This window comes from Dreissena polymorpha, chromosome 6 (genome assembly GCF_020536995.1).
Source record: "Dreissena polymorpha isolate Duluth1 chromosome 6, UMN_Dpol_1.0, whole genome shotgun sequence".
Lineage (NCBI taxonomy): Eukaryota > Metazoa > Mollusca > Bivalvia > Myida > Dreissenidae > Dreissena > Dreissena polymorpha.
In genome coordinates, this window is record NC_068360.1 from 69,564,370 (window position 1) to 69,587,731 (window position 23,362).

Below are 23,362 nucleotides of genomic sequence, written 5' to 3' on the forward strand. Positions count from 1 at the left end.
TTTTGTCCCCTGATATATAAATATATAGTCAACAGTTGGGCCTTGATATTATTATCCATTGGTGGGTCTTACTGAAATCTACAGAAAAGTATATTGGACATTACAACTGAAGTTTTGCTGTTATGTATATCATAAGTTATAGTTTTTTGTTTACAGTGTATATTGGTTCCTCTACCCAAACAGTGCACGTATGACCAAGAAAAATTTGACGAGGAGTAATATGTGCACTGGAGGGGTAGAGGAACCCATATACACTGTGACAAAAACTTATAAACAATTTTATAATACTTCAAATTCTTTAAAACAGCCAAAAAATCCTTCATTTAACGGACAAATATCCCTTTTTGCCATTCAAGATGTTAAAGACAATATCCACATGCCGCAACCCTTAATATGATGAGTAATAGAAGGGTGTCGTTTTTACGTACATATTATACGTGTATACAAATGTATAACAACGGCAAATGCATTTCTGCAAAATATTTGAATGTCTGTGAACATGCCATAATTAGCTTTATGTTGTATTGTGTCATTGTATTCGTTGTGGATTCAGGGCTTTTTTTCCTTCTTTGCGATTGGCCATGGACGGACATTTCACAATTTTGACACGGCCAATTCACAATCCTTTCATGTCCGTGAATATTTACAAAAACGGCCGTTTTAAATCGTGAAAAACGGACTGTTCGTGCTCAAAACTGTAAAAAGAAGAAGAAGAAGATGTTTAAAGAAAAAGTTAACGCACGCACGGACACACGACGGACACAGGACCATGACATAAGCCCCGCTGGCCAGATGGAGCTAAAAATAAATATATATTTTTTTTTAGGTGGAATTTTTTTGACCAGAAAGGGGAAACAAACAGCCTAGTTCGGCGTCTGTTATAGAAGGTAAAAAACCCGTTTCTAAAATGGGACCCAGCAATACTTCTTATAGGACCCAACAATATTTCTTATATGGTACCTGACAATATTTCTTACAATGCTTATTATACATGGGACCCAACAATGTTTCGTATATGGCACCCAACAATACTTCTAATATAGGACCCAACAATATTTCTTATATGGTACCTGACAATATTTCTTACAATACTTTTTATATGGGACTCAACAGTATTTCTTATATGGGACCCAACAATATTACTTACATGAGACCCGAAAATTAGTGTAAACATGTTTATTTCTTATATGGGACCCTACTATGTTTATTACTTGTAAGAGGCCCAACAATTCTTATTACATGTATTTACATGTAATCAGAAATATTGCAATAATAAACATTGTAAACAACCTAATAAATAAATATTCTGCCCATTGGGAATTGGCAAAAATGACTTCGCAAACTGGAAATCTGAAATTGGAAATTCTGCAATCTGGTACAAAGATGGCGAAGATCACAGCTTAATTGCTTTATTCGTCCATTTAACAGATTTTAATGGCATAGAGGTTAAACGACTTTCGACAGCTCATTGGTGTTAATCTGTTGTGTAATGTCAATAAAGGTGTGAAAAACTCGCAAGTCATGTTTATAACATGTATTCCCTATCAGAGCAGTATGTGTAAGAAAAATAAATGAAATAATCCAGGCAATTTATTTCATGCTTATGCAGTGCAACTGTTAACAGATATTCACTTTCATTTTAACCCATTATCAGAAAGTACCACTCAAAATGTGCAGCTCCATGAAAAACACATACATGCCAAATATGAAGTAGCTTTCTTCAATATAGCAAAAGTGATTGAAAAATGTTAAAGTTGGCAGAAACAGACCAACAGGGGAAAATCCAAATGTCCCCCACTATAGTGAATGGGAACATAAAAAATAAAATGGGCTGGGTGGTGGTGGGGGGGAGGGGGGTATAGTGTAAGGGTGTGGTGGTCATTTATAAGGTGGGGGGAGTCTATTGTGGTATGTCAGTTAAGAGTTGTTTTGTCAAATTATCAGTCAAATCTAATCATAAATAAAGAAGTTATGGCAATTTTAGCAAAATTAAATAATTTGACCTTGAGAGTCAAGGTCATTCAAAGGTCAAGGTAAAATTTAACTTGCCAGGTACAGTACCCTCATGATAGCATGAAAGTATTTGAAGTTTAGAATCAATAACCTTGATACATTAGAAGTAAAATGGATCTAAACACAAAATTCACATAACCAAATCTTCAATTTTCTAAGTATGAAGGGCCCATAATTCCGTCAGAATGCCAGTCAGAGTTGCATGACTTTGCCTGCACAGTCCCCTTATGATAGTTAATAAGTGTTGCAAGTATGAAAGCAATAGCTTTGATACTTACGGAATAAAGTGGACCTAAACACAAAACTTAACCAAATTTTCAATTTTCTAAGTATAAAAAGGGCACATAATTCTGTCAAAATGCACGCCAGAGTTATCTAACTTTGCCTGCCCAGTCCCCTCTTGATAGTTAGTAAGTGTACCAAGTTTGAATGCAAAAGCATTGATACTTAATGAGAAAAGTGGACCTAAATCAGGGGGTTTTCAGCACTGTCTGCGCCTCCGGAAAACGGAGGCACTCCCAAAGCAAACGGACCCGATCCCAAACCAAAATATTAAAAAAAAGTCCCAACTTCCAAAAAAAAAATTTTTTTTTTCTTTAAAGAATGAAGTGTCTTATAACTTGTGTGACTAACCAGTGTTTGTTTTGGTAAAAAATATCTGCTATAAGGTTTTGACTGTTCAGTTCTTATCTCAGAGTGTAACTGTAACTAATAAACAAAAATGCAGTACTTGAATAAACGTTGAACACGCCCAATATTGCATCTGTTTATATAAAGAAGACAAAATAACAAATAAAAACAAATTTATTTGTTAAACTACTGAATTATTTAAGCATGATATATTCACTATTTTTTCCCAAATGAGCTGTTTAATCGAAGCAAAATTTCCCAAAATGGCCAATTGTGTCGATAAAAAATTCCCAATTTGGTCAGACTCCTTTTCCCAAAATAGGCAGAAAAACCCCTGTAAATGCAAAACTTAATCGGACGCCTACGCCAAGGTGATGACAATAGCTCATAATTTTTTTTCAAAAAATAGATGAGCTAAAAATGAAAACATGCAAACTAACATGAAAATTAAATCTTAACAAGCAGGCTGTAATGATACCTTTGAATTTGATTTTGCCATTCACTGGATAATTCAAGTATCATATACATGTTTGCCCTAGGTGGCAGACCATTTAAAGCGGGTATATACGATCTTGTCAAATATTTATTAATTAATATAAAATGTGCAAAAAACTTATTATACATATATTTCAATATAAACTAAAATACAAGTAAAGAAGAACATTTGTCGGAAAATGCGAAATAAGCAGAATATTTAAAATTGAAATCGAAAAAGCCTGTACAGTCGAATTCGCCAGCATGTATATCATGCATGTAAGATGTGAATCTAAATTTAGTTTAACGGTTCATTTTAAATTCCTGCAGCGATATTGATTCATACGACACACGAACACTTACTTAAAAGACGAATGCATCGGTTATTGTAGGAAAATATGTACGAATTATCTTCGTCACAATCAGCTTGGTGCGCAAGTTTGCATTTGCTGCATTTTATGAAATTCATCTTAAATGTATCATTTTTCTTGCATATTGCGTGTTATTATAGCATATTTGTTTCAATATATTACAATTTAACGCATTTAAAAATCGAATATACCCGCTTAAAGTTATGTTGCTTTTTTCCTAAGAGATGTACATGAATATGTGTGCCAACTATCATTTGCATACTTTTGACAGTATTGAAATTATCATAACTATTTATCAGCCTTGAAAAAAACTGACAACCATGATGCGAAGTTGGCCATAAAAACTTATTTTCTTTGAACGTTCTGCTAAATTGTATTTCACAAGATTGGCTTACTCAATAATTAGACAATTTAAACAAGAATATTTACCTACTTACTTCCCAATATTACCATTCAAAGTATCATTACATCCATTCAAAACTGTGAACTAAACATACCATTGGCTTTCTTTTCCTACAAATTATTGCAAAAGTAACTTAATATTGATTTTATAAAAGGTACCAGATAACACAAGACTAAACAAAAGGTCCAACAAGATGTGTTTGTGAAACACAATGTCCCCCTATATGACGTTTGACCTTGAAGGATGACCTTGACCCTTCACCACTCAAAATGTGCAGCTTCATGAGATACACATGCATGCCAAATATGAAGTTGCTATCTTCAATATAGCAAAAGTTATTGCAAAATGTTAAAGTTGGCGCAAACCAACCAGCAGACCAACCAACCAACCAACAGACAGGGCAAAAATAATATGTCCCCCACTACTATAGTGGGGGACATAAAAAAGCCCAATATTGCTCAACAGCTATAATAAAGATTGCTGAACTCTTATTGATTTGTGGGGTTGATTAACTTGGAACATAAGATGAATCTGATAGCTCATTAATTTTTGTAAAAGATGTGATCTCCAAGGAAGGAGCAAATTTAACCAAAGGGGCATTATTTAAACAATCCTGATAGTGGACCAATTAGAGACGCTAGATACCAAATACAAATGTATAAATGCTCTTTCCTTTTTGTTACAGGGAAAAAATAAGAATGTGGCGTCTCATCAGGATCCAAACTGTTTGCTATTCTAATAATATTCTATGAAAAAAACTCGAAGAAAATGCTAATTTTTGAAATTCAGCAGATGAATTAGAGCAGGAGACACATTTCCCAGCATGCAAAGGGTTAACAGCTGTTTTTGAGGATACAATTATGTTAGCGAAAAGCCATAAGCTGTTTGATGACAAAAGTTATGTTAGTAGTTTGACATCCATTCATGTGTGCTTTTTCATGATAATGGCATCATCTATTTATTAAATATGATGTATATGATATAACTAACCTTCCATGGTAGATCAGACACACTATAGTCATAAAGAAGCTCCTCTCCTGTCTGAATGTCTCTTTGAGCAAATAAGCATAGGTATGGTTTTTGTGTGTTCATTTTCAGCACAAAATAATTGTAGATGTCACTATCTATTAATGTAGGAAAGTCCATTAAGTCACTACTCAAAAATACGTAATAGCCAATATGGCGGCGCCCTTATTATCGATTCTGGGATTGTCTATATTGTGGAGGATACTGGCAGTGGTCAATGTATAGTGATTGAGCATGCCTGTATTTACGTCATCGTCCAAGATGGTGGCAAGCAGAAAAGAAATTACGATGAACGGCAAAATGATAAATAACATTCGAATTAACAACGGATACCATATGGTTATAAGGAAATAATTTAATGGGTGTGTCAATTAACCCTCAAGACTAATTTTGAGATTAAAACAACACATATTTAGTAGAAATCTGCACAGTGAATGTGTGTCACTGAAACCAGTGTTAGAAAATTGCAGTTCAGTCTACTAGCAATATATTTTAATTATATGGGTCTCAACATTAGTCATTAAGTGTAAACATGTCTACTTCTAATAAAGGGCCAGGCCCAACAATTTTCATTACTTATATGGATACCTAAAGTGTTAGTTATACATTTAATGTTAATTAAATTATAAGGGACCCTAGAATGTCAACTTGTATCTTTTATGTTGGACCAAACGATGCTTTTTACGTATATGGGACCCAACAATGTTTCTTATATGAGATCAAACAATATTTCTTACAATACTTTTTATATATGGGACCCAACAATGTTTCTTATATGGGACCCAACAATACTTCTTATATAGGACCCAACAATATTTCTTATATAATATGGTACCTGACAATATTTCTTGAAAAATTTCTTAAATATGGGACCCAACAATGTTTCTTATACGGGACCCAACAATACTTCTTATATAGGACCCAACAATATTTCTTATATGGTACCTGACAATATACCTTATATGGGACCCCACAATATTACTTATATGGGACCCAACAGTATTTCATATATGAGACTCAACAATATGACTTATATGAAATCTGAAAATTAGTGTCAACATGTTTATTTCTTATATGGGACCCTACAATTTTTATAACTGATAAGAGGCCCAACAATGTTTATAACATGTATTTTGGCAGAGGAAGAAGTCATACATGCCATACGTCCCGGATTTTCCGGGACAGTCCCGGAAATGAAGAACTTGTCCCGCTGTCCCGGAAATCTGTCAAATGTCCCTGAATTTACAAAATCCATATATACATGTACCTTATCTTAGGCTTAACTGCACCTCGAATCTGTGTATATATGCAGCGTCTCCATAACAATGTCTACCCGAATAGGCAGACTACGCTACGTGTCAAAATCGATCAATTAACAGGGGTCCTGTTATCATATTGATTGTCTCACGTTCGCTGTCAAACCGAAAAGGCGGCATTGTTTTGGTTGTTAATTGACTTATATCTACATCGAAACAAGAGTGTAACTAATGTGTGACTGTACGGATTTTAAGTTGACGATCTACCGGTACTGTTTTGTTGTATTTGTTTTATGTGATTGGTTGTATGTATTGTGAATTGATTTGAGTTGACAATCTAACGGTACTGTATTGTTGTATTTTTTATTATATAAATGTTATAAATGAATAAAGGTGTATCAACAACTACGCGTTACACACCGGTCTTAATAACAATAACGCAGTGACGTCACCATCTATGTTTAGAACGCTTACACTGAAAACACATGGCCTGTATCTAGTAAAGGAACTAGTAATGTTTAATTTGACGTTAATAGATCAAGTATATTTCGGATAGGCTTTCGAACTTTTGCAATTAACGATGCGAAACAAAACAAAACGTACCAAAAATGCATATGTCTATAAATATCACTACATTTTATACATGTCCCGGAAAATCGGCAAAAGTCCCGGACAATTTAACACAATGTCCCGGAATTGGTCTGAAAAATTATGGCATGTATGAAGAAGTATTGCAATATTGCAATATCATCTGTTTACCACCACTGTTTCCCTTTGAAAGAAAGGAAGTATCTGAAGAGAAGGGGAATGGGAAGCTTGGTATTAGTTTATAGCCGTGTGGATACATAATTATGGCTGAATGTTACTGCTTCTGTTACTGATTATCATAAAAGCTTTAAAGCAACAATCAATATTCCATTAAAAATTTCCTGTGTATTTTGGCAAAGAAATATTAATCTTAGTCCTTTACAGAAGACACAGAGGGAAAGTTTTGAAAAAAAATCGGTTAAAAAATAATACAATATAAAGAAGTGAAACTCCAGCTGCTGGAGCAGTATTGAATTTTCATTTAAAACAATTAGTAGGTCCTTTATTTAAGGCAAGTGACCGATTGCCCAAACAGTACAAAACAGCACAATACAGCACAATACAAACCAACATAAACACAAAATATGAATAAAGCTGGGGTCACCGCCTTGGAACGGTCAATGCAAAGCATTGGGGGTTTAAACCTGGTTATAGAGCGCTCAACCTCACACTTGGCCCAGCAATATTCATAATACATTTAAGTGTAAATAAAATTTAACGTCATAGCATTGTTACTCAAATTAAACAATAATAAAAGGGAATTAAAACGCATTCAATTTAATTGCTATTTAATTACTCAATTGCATTGAAGATACAAGAGTAACAGAATTACAACTTTTTGACGAACGATCAAATAAAACTATTAACAATTGTCAACTACATTCCTTCTTTATAGAAAAGATTTGAGAATATAGAATCATAGAGTTAATATCTCAGATAATCATCGCGCAAATACAGGAAGAAGCAGCAATAATGGGTGTGAAAATTCCATATTACATAGCTTGGTTGTTTATGTGACTGCTAAACAAATTACAAGGCATTTTTCATGAACAATTCCAGGGAACAGTTAAGCATTTGAAACTTGAAATGTTTTATTTTATTCATAAACCCATGTGGGACAGACAGACAGACACAGTGATTGCAGTATAGCTCCAATCACTTGTGGTAGGGGAAAGCCATATAAAAAAGCTACAGCTTTTAAGTGGAGCAAATAATGGTTATTACGTGTAATTAACCTTCGGTTTATGACAATTTATTGCAATTTTCCCCCAAAAGTGCCCGTCACATGGTATTTTTCCCCTTTTGAAAGGTATCCCGTATCCCAGAGTCAATTGTTTGTTTGCTTAAAGGATTTGATGCCCATTTTATTTGTTCAAACATATAAAGGCAAAAACATGTAGTGCCAGCTGAAATTGAAATTAACAAACAAGATTAAATGACTTAAGGTCAAGGTCAAGGCTACAAAGAGGAATCTTAAATGATGCACAGTACCAACTCCAGGGATTTTCTTAACTCTTTCAGTGCTGGAACTGAATTTTGAAGGCCTTTGCAAACAGTTTGGATCCAGATGAGACGCCACAGAATGTGGCGTCTCATCAGGATCCAAACTGTTTGCTATTCTTATAGTATTCTTTGAAAAAATTCAAAGAAAACGCTAATTTGAGAAATTCAGCAGACAACATTTTAGTAGACGACAAATTTCCCAGCATGCAAAGGTTTAAGAACTTGACTTCCACTTGCACAGATCCTAGGCCCAAGCGTTCTTGAGTTATAATAATCATCCGGAAACCATCTGGTGGACGGACCGACAGACCGACATGTGCAAAGCAATATACCCCCTCTTCTTTGAACGTGGGCATAAAAATCAGTTACTTGTTTTATTTCTGCATAAACAAACTGTTGAGTGAAACATCTATCAGACATGAAAATCATGCAAGATTAATACATGGCTCTATATCTAACATAAATGATATTTAAATTTTCATAATATTTAATGATTAATCAAATAACTGTAGAGAATGAAATTTTGAAAGGCCTTATTACTCACTTAATGTCATAAAGACTAGTCACTTTAGGGAGAAGTTCTGCAAAATCTCAAACAGAAGAAGGAATAACGTTGGTCCAGTTCTTTAAGATTATTAAATTGTGTTTTGGAAACAGTCAATCTTTAGAAAATTGAAAACAGTTTAGACAAATGATCGTTGTTGGCAATGTTATTGAAACGACCATACTATTGACTGCTAGCCGCTGACAATCGAACTGGACGGGGCTTTATAATCAATAATCGAGGTGACTGCCAACAGCTGTTGTGTTGGAATGTATTTGAAACTCTGACCTTTGGGCAAAAGAATTTGGTTGAATTTAGATTGATCAGGTTTAATGCCTTCTTGAACCCAAATTAAGGTCATTTTGCAAGTGGTCAGGACATGAACCAGCTTTCCTACTTCTTGTGACCAGTATTAGCCAACCACAAGTGACCCACTTCTTCCCAACTTGATTCAGAGGTTGGGGAAGAATGACCTACAAATACAATGTTACAATGTTCGGGAACCAATCTCTATGAAGAAACTTTATCCTACCCCCAGATTCAAACCTAAAAATTGACAGTCTGGCGCTCTATCAACTGAGCCATCAACTCAGCTAGCTGGGCAGGCCCAAAACATTTTGGATTAAAAAAATCAATGCACAGAAAGCAGAAAGCATACTTCATTTTTAGCATATGATCATATAACCGGACATAACCTAACTTTTGGTTCCTAAACATCAGTAAATTACAGACTGCGCATTGCGATAAATAGTTGATATTTGAGATGATATTTAATATATAGCATCTTCAAGGTCTGTTCTTTAAAACGCACTGATTGAGTCGTAATGGGAAAGACTCTTTGTCAAACATTTCGGTATGTTTTGCTGACATTTATATACAATTTTGTTGATTTCTGTCTCGTTTCCAAATCGAGGTTAAACATTGTTCGCGGCCACATGCTAGTATAACTATGTTGGCAAGCAAGAAGTTTAAGCATTAATTTTAAGGCCATTTAGTAGTCCTGCCTGCAAAAGTCCATTTCAGTTTTGATTCGTGTTTAAAGATTTTGCAGCACCTTAAATGAAATAAAGAATAAGGACAATAACAGATCAAGCGTGATAATATGCGTATTGCTAATATATTATATTAAAATATATGAAAATCTTGTTGATTCTTACAATAAATGACATCAATCTTATAGTTTTATTTATGATCCATGTTTAATATCGATGATTATATATGATTCAAATAATTTCATGGTTTTTAACACGCCCATATCTTTCTGATCTATTTAGGATTTTCATCAGATATTTCACACAAGAATACAAGATCACATATAGAAAACAATCAATAACAATAACAAAAACATGAATATTATTTATAACTGGCAATATAACTTGGTCCTTGTAAACAACAAAGTTCATGTTTCGACAGTTTAAATAATATGTTAAATGCCCCCCTCCTTGAGTGGTTTTGATCATGTGATCCGTTATAGCTACAACTGATCCGTTAATGCATGAATTCTGCGGCGAAAAAAAGGTAACACAAATACATTTTGAATTTGACAAGGCGGACAGTCGCTCCAACATTATTTTGCCAACCCGGCTAACATCTATAATTAACAGACAATTAAATTTGCCAACTTGTTAACAGAAAGCCAATTTAACATGAGCGGATCAATGTGATTTTAATAAATCAATTTACTTATTAAGAAACTATGTTACAGTTGGTCGATTCTTTAAATGTAATTTAGCAATCTGTGAAAACAATATGTATATATTGTAATGTCAATATTACGCCAATAATTTACTACCAACATGGAACTTCTAACAAACAAACGCAGTCAGTCTGTGCTATGCTTAGAGGGTCACTCGTACTCAAAGAAGCACATGTCTAAGTCAACCATATGATGGTTATGCAGTAAATCGAACATGTCTGTACAGTCGAATTTGCCTGCATGTTGCCAGGGGTTTTTCTGCCTATTTTGGGAAAAGGAGTCTGACCAAATTGGGAATTTTTTATCGACAAAATTGGTCATTTTGGGAATTTTTGCTTCGATGAAACGGCTCATTTGGGAAAAAATTGTGAATAAATCATGCTTAAATAATTCAGTGGTTTAACAAATAAATTTGTTTTTATTTGGTTATTTTGTCTTCTTTATGTAAACAGATGCAATATTGGGCATGTTCAACGTTAATTCAAGTACTGCAGTATTGTTTTTCAGTTACAGTTACACTCTGTGATAAGAACTGAACAGTCAAAACCTTATAGCAAATATTTTTGACAAAAAAAACACTGGTTAGTCACACAAGTTATAAGATACTTCATTTAAAAAAAAAAAAAAATAATAAATTTTTTTTTTTTTTTTTTTTTTTTTTGGAAATTGGGATTTTTTTTTATAATTTCGGTTTGGGATCGGGTCCGTTTGCTTTGGGAGTGCCTCCGTTGTCCGGAGGCGCAGACAGTGCTGAAAAACCCCTGGTTGCATTTTATGAATTTCGTCTTCAATGTATAATTTTTCTGGTATAACATTCTATCAATATATAACAATTTAATTCTTTGCTATTATATAAATATAATCGGTGATAAAACGCGTAAGAAAGAAGACGGTGAGCCACTGACAGACACAAAAGACCTTTTGTTTGGATGTTTTTTCGTTTGTGTATTTTGTGTATATATATGTTTATAAATGTCATATAAATGTCATATCATAAAAACAAATGAAATTAAGCACAACATATTTGCGGTTTTTATGTTTATCCCATTCGCAAAATGGCACTTACATGTATTCCAATAAATGTAATGTAGGAAATGTAATGTTTTGAATTGGCTAACTGTCAACAAGTTGGCAAAATTAATTGTCGGTTAATTATAGGTGTAAGTCTTTGATAGGCATATAGAACGTTTTGCCGTTGAATAAAAATAATGTAGGAGCGACTGTCTGGGTTGACAAAATAATGTAGAAGCGATTGTCCGAGTTGGCAAAATAATATAGGAGCTACTGTCCGCCCTATCAAAACATTGTAGGAGCGAATGTCCGCCCTGTCAAATTTAGCGTTAGCTAAAGAAACTTCAGCATACAGTTTATATAGTATTGACATATCTGTACGCTGAAGTCAACCCTGTATCGAAAGTCAACCAGAGTGGTGACAGATTTATGTCACGCTATAAATCAAAGACAGTATGTTTTCTTGGATACATTCCTTCATATATTGGTGAATGAATATAAATTACTGCATCGGGGCATATTTTAAGATTCAAATGTTTCAAATGCATCTTACAATAGATGAAAATAACTCTCATCAGCCTGAAAGTCATAATTTTGCACCATTGTCGCTTTGTCATGTGACGAGTTTTCATTTGGATACTTTCGGATCGACCTTGACATTTTTTGCTGGAATTGTAAACATTACTTTCGTTTTCTGAAATCTATTATTTGTGATTAACAAGTTACGTCTGGTGGATTTAAACACTGATTTCAAAGTGAATTTGGTAATTTTGAATATTTTGTACATTGATTTTGTATTTACACTACAATTTGTTTACAAAACAAGCAAGAATAATTATAAAAAAAACGGGAAATGTCTTTCTGAATTTGTAAACAATTGAGCACATGGTTTGTTACTAAAAATAGAAATAACATCATATGACCGTGAAATCTCGGGAGATTCGCATTTCAATCATGTGTGTCACGTCACTGTTTTTCTCGATAGACCAGTTGAATGTTATTGTTTACATTCGGGATTTTCCGCGCATGCGCACTGGCTGGTTGGCAAAAAACACTGGTTACAGTAACGTAAAACATGTATACATGTCGTTTGTTTAGTCAATAAAACGATACAAAAATCCGAAATAAACATAAAAACTCTTAAATTATTGTGCAAAAATATAATATTTAGTACCAATAAATGTATTTTCATAAATATAATTACCTCTGTATAAAAATACATATTAATAATATTAATACATCAGACTAAAAACTGGCAATCCAACAAAACAAAACAATAAATATTCTTTCATATTTTTTGTGATTGTAAGATTTTGGTAAATTATATTTCAAAGATAATAACACATACATTAATTTGATTATAATTATAAGTGGTGCAGATATTGTTATTGTTCATAAGCGAACGAAGGTGCAAGAGGGGCATTTAATCAATTATAAAACGAAGCCCTAAAAGCGGAATACATTACAATTAATAAACATTGTAGTAATTTTATTTTACATGGAATGAATTACCGTTTCGTTTCCATCGAATGACAATATCATAAAGTTTAGCATACATATGAAAAACAAGAACTGCATATTAAGCAAATTAAACTGTCTTTGCATGCACTCTCTTTACTGGTGGTAAGGAGTGATAACAATCTAGCATTTTATGATAAATATATCTATATATTAATTTATTTTACGCAAGTATTTTTTACCCTTTTGTTGTTTGCTTGTTTTCATGTCATTTCATACACTACAGAAACGTACAATCTTAACATGAATAGCCGAGTTTACATTTGCCGGTACTCGTTAAATACGTTAATTGTGTAGCAATGAAATTGCACAATATTTTTAATTTATAGTTATTAACACTCTATTATTATGATTAAACAGGCTAATATATACATACACTAATTCCTGTTAATCCATTTCGGACAAATATCTTCATTTTTTAATATGTTCAAATATTTTATTAAAGCAACTGTTTCGTATTTTGGCTTTACAATTTTGCTAAGATGATCGCTCAATATGCCAAGAGATGACATGGAGGTATCATAAATGATGTTTAATGACCAGACACTTGTATGCCACATGTGGTTTATGCAGTGGCCAAGAATAGGTCCCTGGATTTATCACACCATGTGTTCTTTGTAATTGTTTGGACAGTATCCGATCATAACGAGATAATCGCTTTATGATGAACAAAAGTGCAATAAAACACCGGGTTAAAAACGCTGAAACAAAGAGTGTCAAAATTGGTGTGAATAATTAAATAAAAACAATTACATTTATCAAGAGAATTTATTTAATGTGTAACAAGGCAAGTTTTTACAGGCATGTTCAAATCAGTTACTATATGTTGCGTACATAAAGTCGATCTATTTGCTGTTTGTTTACATCCTTATTTTTGTTCGTTCATTAAATTTGTTTTATTCTGATAAAATTTCAAAGAATTTTTTATCTAAAAAATGGTCGCGAAGATGTGCCAAGTAGAGATTTTTATGGTAACTGCATACCGTGCTCGTATATTGTGTTCCACTCCAGATTTCGTTTATAGTAAAAACAAATAATAACAACAATATAATCGTTCCAAAAATGCATTTCCTTGCACGCTTATGTTTAATTCAGACATAGTTAGTAAAATTATATTTGATATAGTGCATGATTATCAATAAAAACGATTATTATTTCAACTTTCTCTATAAGCGCTTATATGAATTTCACCTCTTTTTGCCAACCAGTGGGCGGAGTGTAATATTTGCAGGTGCGCGTTACTTCACTCGTCAACTGGTCTATATGTTAGAGCAGAAAAGATAAATGTTAAATGTTTAAGATAGTATTTTGTAAAAAAACATATCAGTTAAATGTGAAAAATGTCAATCTTTCCAATAAAGACATAAAGTAGCTGATTTGGGCCAATAACTGCTTTTACAAGCTGTTTTGGAGCGGTCTTTGTTAACTGTCAACTTTTCGTATATTCCTGGTTGACTTTCCTACTGGGGTTGGTCCATAACTTTAATGTTGCGCCATTCAAAATTCATAGAAAGCGAATTTTAAAGTTATTGAAGCCAGAACTAATTTAGCGTAGGAGCGATTGTTTGTGGGAGCGTTTGTCTGGAAACCTTATCAAACTGATGTAAAAGAAGTCTTAAACCATTTATTGCTTTTCCCCAGAACAACTTTATTACGCTACTGATCCGGTAATAGTAACATGACTGTACCACTAAGGCTAGTCCAACTGTCTTGTGTGGTTAAAGATTCTGTTCTTTTATAATTTATTTCCCCAGTCTAACCATTGCAGTCAGCCTAAAACATATATTGAACTTGTATCGCATGGAAATGATCTAATGCTACAATCATGCTTGCTTTCATGAATGTCACTATATCTGCATTAAATGCAGATTATAGGTTACATTTGTTTGTTTGCGGTAACAAGGTTGTCACCTAAATTCGTGCCACGGCTTTACATGTTTGAAATATGTTTTCATTGTCAGCAAACGTTTCAGAAACTGTGTCCTAATTATTGGTTGCAGTTTCAGTTTAAATTCAGTCATTTGCAGAATAATTTTAATAACCAAAAATATAAATAAACCTAATAAATATTATCGCCACTTACCTTTTTAAGTTTAACCGCGAAAATTGGCAATTTTTATTACAGAGTTGTCGTTCGTTGCTATTCTGGTTCCCGGTAAATCACTGCGCCGAGGTTGGTCAATCTCATACGCAGTGGCCTCCCTTATTCTAGAAAAAGACATTAATGATTGGCGAATGCCCAAGGGAAGTAACTGCTGTGTGGAGTTTGACCTAATGTGTGCTAATGGGAGATATAGGCCCGACAATTCGAGTAAAATTACATATGCAAATTTGAATTTAAAAATAGTCATGAGTATGTTAAGCAGCCTTTTTTTAAGTGGGTCTTCAACTGTCGGGTCCAAGGGCCCGATAATCGACTTTGGGACCCGACAATCGACTAAAGACCCAACAATACGGCCGTAAAATGGACGTTTGACCCACCATTTTACCCAATCTGAAACTATATATATATATATATATATATATATATATATATATATGTATATATATATATATATATATATATATATATTCACACATATGGCCAGTTACGGGGTCTCTGATTTAGAAATAGGTTATGGGGTTCCCACTTTAAATACATGTATCTCCATACCCTTTTTTATCCGATATAAACACGAATTAAGGTATATAGGGGTACCTACTATTATTATTGTATATAAATACGTCATTTATTTAACGTCTTATACAAGGAAATATATAGCGAACTTATTTGCGAGGTATATACAATTTCAATTTCAGACCTGATTGTGGTTTTCGATTTAAGACCTTATTGTGAGATTTGATTGCATTACCTCCCCTACACCCCCCTCATAGTAATTAAAGGAGCCTAGATTGCGGGGTTGTATATAGACCCCGTTTTTTATATTGACCTCGTAAGTACAGTCTGAAAACTACAGAGACCGCGTAACTGGCACTATGTATTGGTATATATATATATATATATATATATATATATATATATATATATATATATATATATATATATATATATATATATATATATATATGTATATATGAATGCAAATCAATGATGTTTAAATATGTTCGATTCTATTACGACCATACGATTCGCTCAGACTAAATTAGAAACACAGACCTATGAAACAACTGTAACATCAGGGATTTAAAAATATTATAAGTACACAACAAAAACAATATGAATATCAATTCGATTTGATAACATTGTTGTTATATGATACTTAAATATAAACCTATGGTAATGCGTTAAATGCATCCGAGGCACGGTGAAATAAATATATAACAGTTACGGTGCAAAAAGTAGAACCAACGTAAACGTTGAGAATTAACACGTTAAAAATATGCGAAATTATGTTTATTTAAACAGTCAATAATGCGTGTCAATATTTATTATGGTAATGTTACATTTAGGGGATGCAACACCTTTATCAATATATGTTTGACGCAAGCCATTTTTATCGTTCTTTTAAAATGCAAGGCAATGGGTTTGGTTTTCAACAACAATAAATAACAATATCAACTAAATTACATCACATGTTTGTTTTTCAATACTTAATGAACCACCGTAAGATACTGTCATTGTTATAAAGTTCTGTAAAAATGATAAACATCGACATTATACAATGCGTTTTGTTTTAACAGTCAATAATGTGTGACTTTATCTAATATGGTCCTATTACTAAGCAGGGGATGCAACTCCTTAATCAATGTACGTTTGGCGCGTGTCATAATTATCTTACTATTATTAACGCATGCCTTGTTTTTAGTTTTAAAATTAACGCATTTATATTTATATATCTTTTCGCCTTACCTACACAATGAAACAACCAAAAGTATAACTAGCGGATGGTTACATATATCTGTCTTATGATTATGATTTAAGAGTTTCGTTTTCCTACATTAAATGCATTTGAATTACGCTGGTGCATAGGTATGTGCATATGCAATATACATAAGTATGTCAGATGCGGTTTTCGGTGGTGAATATAATACAGAGCGTTCCGGAGGGATCGACGCTGGTTGTATCTCGAGAGATTTCGCAAATTTTTTATGTTAGATAAGCATATGGTTGAGCTCAGTGAAGAAGAGCCAGGAGCCTTTTCAAACCAAATTATGAACTGAAATGTATTACTTTATGTACGAGAGGGTTCCTCTTCGCTTCTGGAAGAGATATTATTAGATAAGGAAGCGTAAGATATCGGCTTCAAGCTAGCTGCCTTACTTTAGTACTTAATTTCTTGAGCAAGGTAGACAGACATGAAGAACTTCAGTAGTAGTCAGATACCTCTGTCAACGTTGGCCTGCACAATGTGGGACGTATGCGGATTAAGTTATAAAATAACAGCTCATGCCTAAAGAATGGTAACTAAGTGACCGCATTTACATCGAGCTTTGAATTATTCAGAATTGTATGATGCCATTAATTTCTGATTAATAATATTATATATGCTGATTAATCATAGTATATATGTCACGTTCGCAGCGATTTTTGGGTATTGTTGCGCAATTGATTTAAAAATAGCATTTAATTTAGGGCCGATAACACGCTTTTTAAGCGGCGCTTCCAAAATAAACAACGATTCTTCTACTTCATGGGCCTGGAGTTGACAAGCTGCGTGGGAGGAAACATGAGCGGCAACAACTACCCCATAAATTGGTTATGAGACGTTTGATTAATCTGACTAGCGGATGTTTGTGCCTTTGAAGGGCCTTTTTAATTACCATAAAGTTGCATTCAGTTCAACAGATCCTGGATGTTTTACCCTCATTGAACTTGACCATGTTGAGGACATAAGTTCAGCTTATTGATAAAAGGTGTCAGCATGAATGAGGAGAGGTACGTTTGTTTATAAGTTTCCATGGTAACCAACTTTTTATTGTGTTGACATTTATATAAAATGGTATAACATATTAAGTGTGTGTTAATACATATGTGGGACATGTTTAAAACAATGACAATTATGCATTTATTACGCATATGTTGAAAAGTGAATTCTAACACCTTAAGTTAACATGGTATGTTTGCGCATTTTCTGTCTTCACAAACGAATGCTGTAGTATTATTACCAATACTTTACTCATAGTTCAAGAAGTTACACCTGAAATTTCAATATTACAAAATGAATACAATGATGACGACTTCATTGACATAAAGCCTTGATCACAGTGGTGAACATTCTAAACTTCCGTTTTAGTACGGCTAATACGTTTCAGAAAAAATCATTTGTTGTTTCGGCCCAACGATTCTGTTGTTGCAGGTACTACTAACAGATAAGAAATACAGCAGTCCACAATAAGGCCGATTGTCAAGACATTCTTAATTCACTAACGCTCGATGCGGTAAAATAACCCCATTGGTGAACCTGAAGGATATTCGAGATGATCTGGTTCCTATAGAACACATGAAAGATCGCAAACTGGAGGGAACAATAGCATATCATGTCACGGTTAACAATTAACATCCCAGCATGGATAGTTTGTGAATATTCTACAAGGCACTGGGGAAACTCTTATGCAAAAAATTTGCCATGTTAAGACAGGATGATGTCATGGTAGCTATTGAAAAAGGTGAATTTGTGAAAATACATTCGATAAATATAAACATTGTATTCACTTGAATTGCAAATGGTTTATCCAAGATATGAAGCATCCTGATAAGACGGCCTTTTTGGAGCTTTTGGGGCGACTTTGAAAGATTGCCTTATCGTGTGCAATATAGATCTTAATTTCGCATGTTTGCGATTGAAATCGCAATTGGCAAATCGTTGTGCGCAATCCAACGAACATTACGCATACCAGTTACAAAACAAACCGCAGTCGCCTACTATCTCTGAGATCGCTTTCCATATGCAGCAGATTCGACACGGATACGCTCTAAAAACGCAACATTTCTTATTTCCTAAACATATATGTGTTATCGGAATGCGCGTGTGTGTGGGGGAGTGCGTGCCTGCGTGCGTGCGCGTGCGCATACGTGCGTGCTTGCGTGCGCGTGCGCGTGCGCTTGCGTGCGTGCGTGCGTGCGTGTGTGTGTTGGATTGTTGTATGACCATTGCAAAGAATTAGATTTGTTAAGAGTCAATACATGACTTTATTAGCCTGTCCTGACATAGCTATGTATCAAACATGCAACTAAACGTTGTTTTAAAAAAAAACTCCATAAACTAAATAAATGTAAATTGAACCGAACATAGCAAATATTTTATAAATCAAGAATTGATACAGTAATGAATTAAGTTCGAGAATATATCTAGCTTGTTAAACATTGTTGAAATGTTGACAAATTATCGTATTATGACAACATTAAACTCTGGACTTATTAAGCAATGCCAAGACATTGACTAGGCTCTTAAAACGGCCGATTTTTACGGACCATATTGATATGTTGATCCAGTAATCACCATTCAGCTGCTTAAATCAATATAAGGTGATTTATAACTTGATTTTAGATAGATTATCACCTTCAATCTGCTCGATAAAGGCATGCTTATGGACAACCCGGTTATCTTTATTATTATATTTATCTTGCACGATTAGCAGATATGATACTTAAAACTTTTATCTTAAGAAAAGTAAGAGCTCTTAAGAGCTCTTTTTGTACCCTTTGTTATCATTGTGTGGCTCGTTTGGATTATCCAAGTGATTTCCTATCAGAGAGGAGATTGAATTTACTCTTCACATTTAAGTCTTTAATTAAAATTGATCTTTGATATTTTGGAATGTCTTTGCCCGTTGCGTATGCACCCACTTCGAACAAGTCTTTAAATAAATATAACACTAATAAGTGTCAAAATGCACATGTTTCATTTTAAAGTGGCATTTTGCTTTTTTAAGATAGGGGTGCTTTATGTGGCATACAAAGCAATATACCCTAAATGATAATCATATTTTTGCAATTATTGATGCGTGTTTATTAATAACTGAATATTTATAAAAAAAAGTAAACAAAACAGCTGTCTTATTCTTTAATGAGTGCATTATATATTGGATTAATACACACACGTGTTATTTACAACAAATGAAACATTTGACCGATATTTTGTTTTATTTTTCCAGATGACCGCCGAGATGGCCGCCAAACCTATTAAGGAGCATACCTATAAAACTATCCACTCACAATCGATGATTTGGGTGTCCTAGGTTTCGGGGGCCGAAGAATACATTACGATAAGCCTATTATATTACTCAGAAATAATAGATTGCAACCACAATGGCAAGGCACAAAACGAAGTTCACTCAGAGATTCTTATTATGTCAAAAGTCATAGTTTGGGAGACAATGTACACTTTGAATGAATTGTTGATGTCACTTAGCAGTTGAAAAATCAAGTATAATTTATGACACTCAGCTGTCCACTATCTCCTTATACAAAATCACCTTTGTCCATAACATTTGTCTCAGAGCTTTAAATTGTTGGTGTTGCCTTTCTCCTCCTTAATACCGACCTCTTATGAATTGTTTGGAATGTCAAGTTTAAGTTTTGCTATGGCCACATACAGCAGTGCATGTGATTCCATAGCTTTTGCAGCTGCATCGAGAGGATTTACATACCATAGTATAGATAATATCGACTATGTTCAATTATTCTTCAGGTCCTGCATTTTTTTAAGGTCATACTCGGAAGTAAGTGGTCGTTGTTTTAATCCCGCCCCCATTCAGTATGTTAAATATAATAAGCTTACCCTTCGTTTGATAGTATACGCGTTGACAATGGATTAATATTGCATGGGATTTTGGAGAAGTCGCTCGGGAGTGAAGAATGTTTCGGCGGCAGCAACTTTTCTTGTGAAACTATTATGGCGTAGCGATTTTAAGGAATCATTTGAATAGCAATTAAACAGATAAATCATCAAGCCTTTTCCAGAATGTGATATTTCCTCTTGAAAATTGTTTAGAAGGAGGAATGAACTAGCACAAGAATTCATGATAGGGACAGGCTTTATGAATTTCCGCAACTTTGCCTTTTTACGATGCGAAAAATAAGTTGAATCCCAGCCTGAGAAAGCATGAATAAAGAGCAAATAAATTAACACTTCGTCTCCTAAAACTTCTTTTAAAAGATTAAATTAAGTGTTACACGCTTTGTGTTCCGTTAACTGTTTGTTTCCATCACTGCGAAAGAAGATGGTCCCATTGTCCCTTTCAGTAGACTGCAGTGACAAGATGAGAACATTTTTAAACTTGCACACTAACTGGATCGTCGAATGTTGCTTTTTACAATATCAACGTATGCTGCCCCGGTGACATATCGAGATAACTTTCCCTTTTAGTCAGAGCTGTGATGATTAGATAAATCTTGCCTGCCTTGTTTGCACGTGAAAAAAGTAAACATTTGCGCATTAGCATGCTGTTACGTTGGTTGAACTCATAATATTATTTATGTGTCTTTCAGTGCAATCTGCATACGACTCAGCTACTGCGTTTTATGAGACGCCCTTTTCCCATGGTAAACAATTGAGCAAACAGCCATCATCAATCACGTACCAATCTGTTTCAGGAATAAAGTTCATCAGCATCACTTGATTCGCCTGCATCATGATCTCTGATTGTCTGAGCGATATGTGGTTGTTCTGGCTTCCAACACGGAAGAAACACCTGGGACAATATGTCTTCAATGAAATGATACTCTTTAGAGACCACTTCGATGTTTGTTAAATGACATAATCACTGCTAATGCCAGTTTAAACCATTAACAAACTTTCGATAAACGTCTTGGTGCGTTTCCTTAAGCTTGGTAATTTTCTGAATATACTTATAATCAGATCGCAGATAATTGGAGTACCGAAATGCTGCAAAGACGTATAGACAACCAGACACTGTCAGCAATTGCATCAGCCTTCACCCAGAACCATCCGGCTTGATCGACAACCTTGCATGCTAAACATATCCTAATAATTCAGCAATAAGTAGGGTGTCTGTTAGGTCTAGGCAAATTTATGTTTCTTCATTATGCATGATCCAGCTGTATCTAAATAATCCTTGGTGATTTCGACAATAAGATGGTTGTGTAGGCCCTTGTCAACTATTGCGACATATATCGAATATATGCATATTGTATTGAGCCAAAATTGTAATGAAATGTAATTGCGAACATTGAATGTCATTAAAACAAAAGACAGACAAACGCATAATAATTATTATAAAGGGTGACAAGGTTATGCTTACAACGCATCTGAATGCTTTGCATAAGTGTTCTGTACATGTTTAGCTTTGAAAAGCCACATTTAAGAATCAGAATGCAGAACGAGGAGGCTTATTTCGAAATTATTATTTATTCCTGCGTCCGAATTGGGAACACATGCGCCCCGGGATACTGCGGAATGCAGTCGCTATGGCCAAATAAAAAGTATTTTAGCTACATGTTTACATCCACGGTTTGTCGGATACCGATTTCGGTGGCGGAGATTAGGATCCAAAGCGCGTCGCATCTGGAAACATCCATGGAAGCATCACATGAGACGGAACAAATTCCGTATTTACGGACAGCTTGAAGTTGAGTTCAGTAGATACGATCATGGATCCTTCGATCAATTCTTTAGAATGTCATATGACGAAATGTACGAGAGGGTCCATCTTCTATTCCGAAAGGAAAACATATTAACAAGGGAGCCGTAAGAGAACGGCCTCAAGTTAGCTATCAAACTTTGCTACTTGGAATATTGTTCCATGTATTCAGATCGACATTTATCAACTAATTATCTGTAATAGTCAAAGAATTCGATAAATGATATTTCGTAAAATATGAGAAGTATGTTAATGAGGTTATACAATTACCTCTCATTCCTTAAGAATAAAAACAACGTACCGAGAGTTTCGTAAAGAGGTGGAACTTTCTTATTGTATTGCTGCCTTCCAGCTCCTGATAATTATGTTAAATGTTTAATGATGTGTTTTAACCTACTGGCTATTGTGTGTGTATGTGTGTGTGTGCGTGCGTGTGTGTCGTGTGGTGCGATCGAAGTGCGATCTAGGTGCGACCACTGTGAATTGAGGATTTGTCAGAGAAAGTATTGTTGTATTTCGATATAACAGTCATAAACATACTTTAACATGATCAAACCGTTTGTATTGCCGACAACTGTAAACTAAGTGAATTGTTTTAATTGTATTTAAGAATGTGAACTTGTTAAACTATATTCTAGTTTGCAGGCGTATTTCACATAATTGCCACAAGAAGACTGGTATAAATAAAAAAAGTATTGTGTAAACAGGTGTCTCTTTTCACGAGCTTACTTATCTTGTCATTCATCTCTATTTGAGAAGATGCATTCGCTAACTTACGAGTTAATA

General features: G+C 34.2%; 2 protein-coding genes across 4 annotated transcripts in view; one reads left to right on the plus strand and one right to left on the minus strand.

Annotated features, from left to right (window-relative positions):
- The window catches only part of LOC127833335 (uncharacterized), a 33,148-nt gene extending 17,973 nt beyond the window's left edge, over positions 1-15,175 (minus strand). Inside the window, exon 1 of one of the 2 annotated variants that reach the window (XM_052358516.1) lies at positions 15,117-15,175. The gene's annotated coding sequence lies outside the window, so the exon portion shown is untranslated. Of the gene's footprint in view, positions 1-12,068; positions 12,140-15,116 lie in introns of those variants that run through there. The other variant, XM_052358517.1, reaches the window with a different exon arrangement.
- The window catches only part of LOC127833333 (uncharacterized), a 333,207-nt gene that overhangs the window by 174,843 nt on the left and 135,002 nt on the right, over positions 1-23,362 (plus strand). The gene's annotated exons all lie outside the window — the stretch shown is intronic.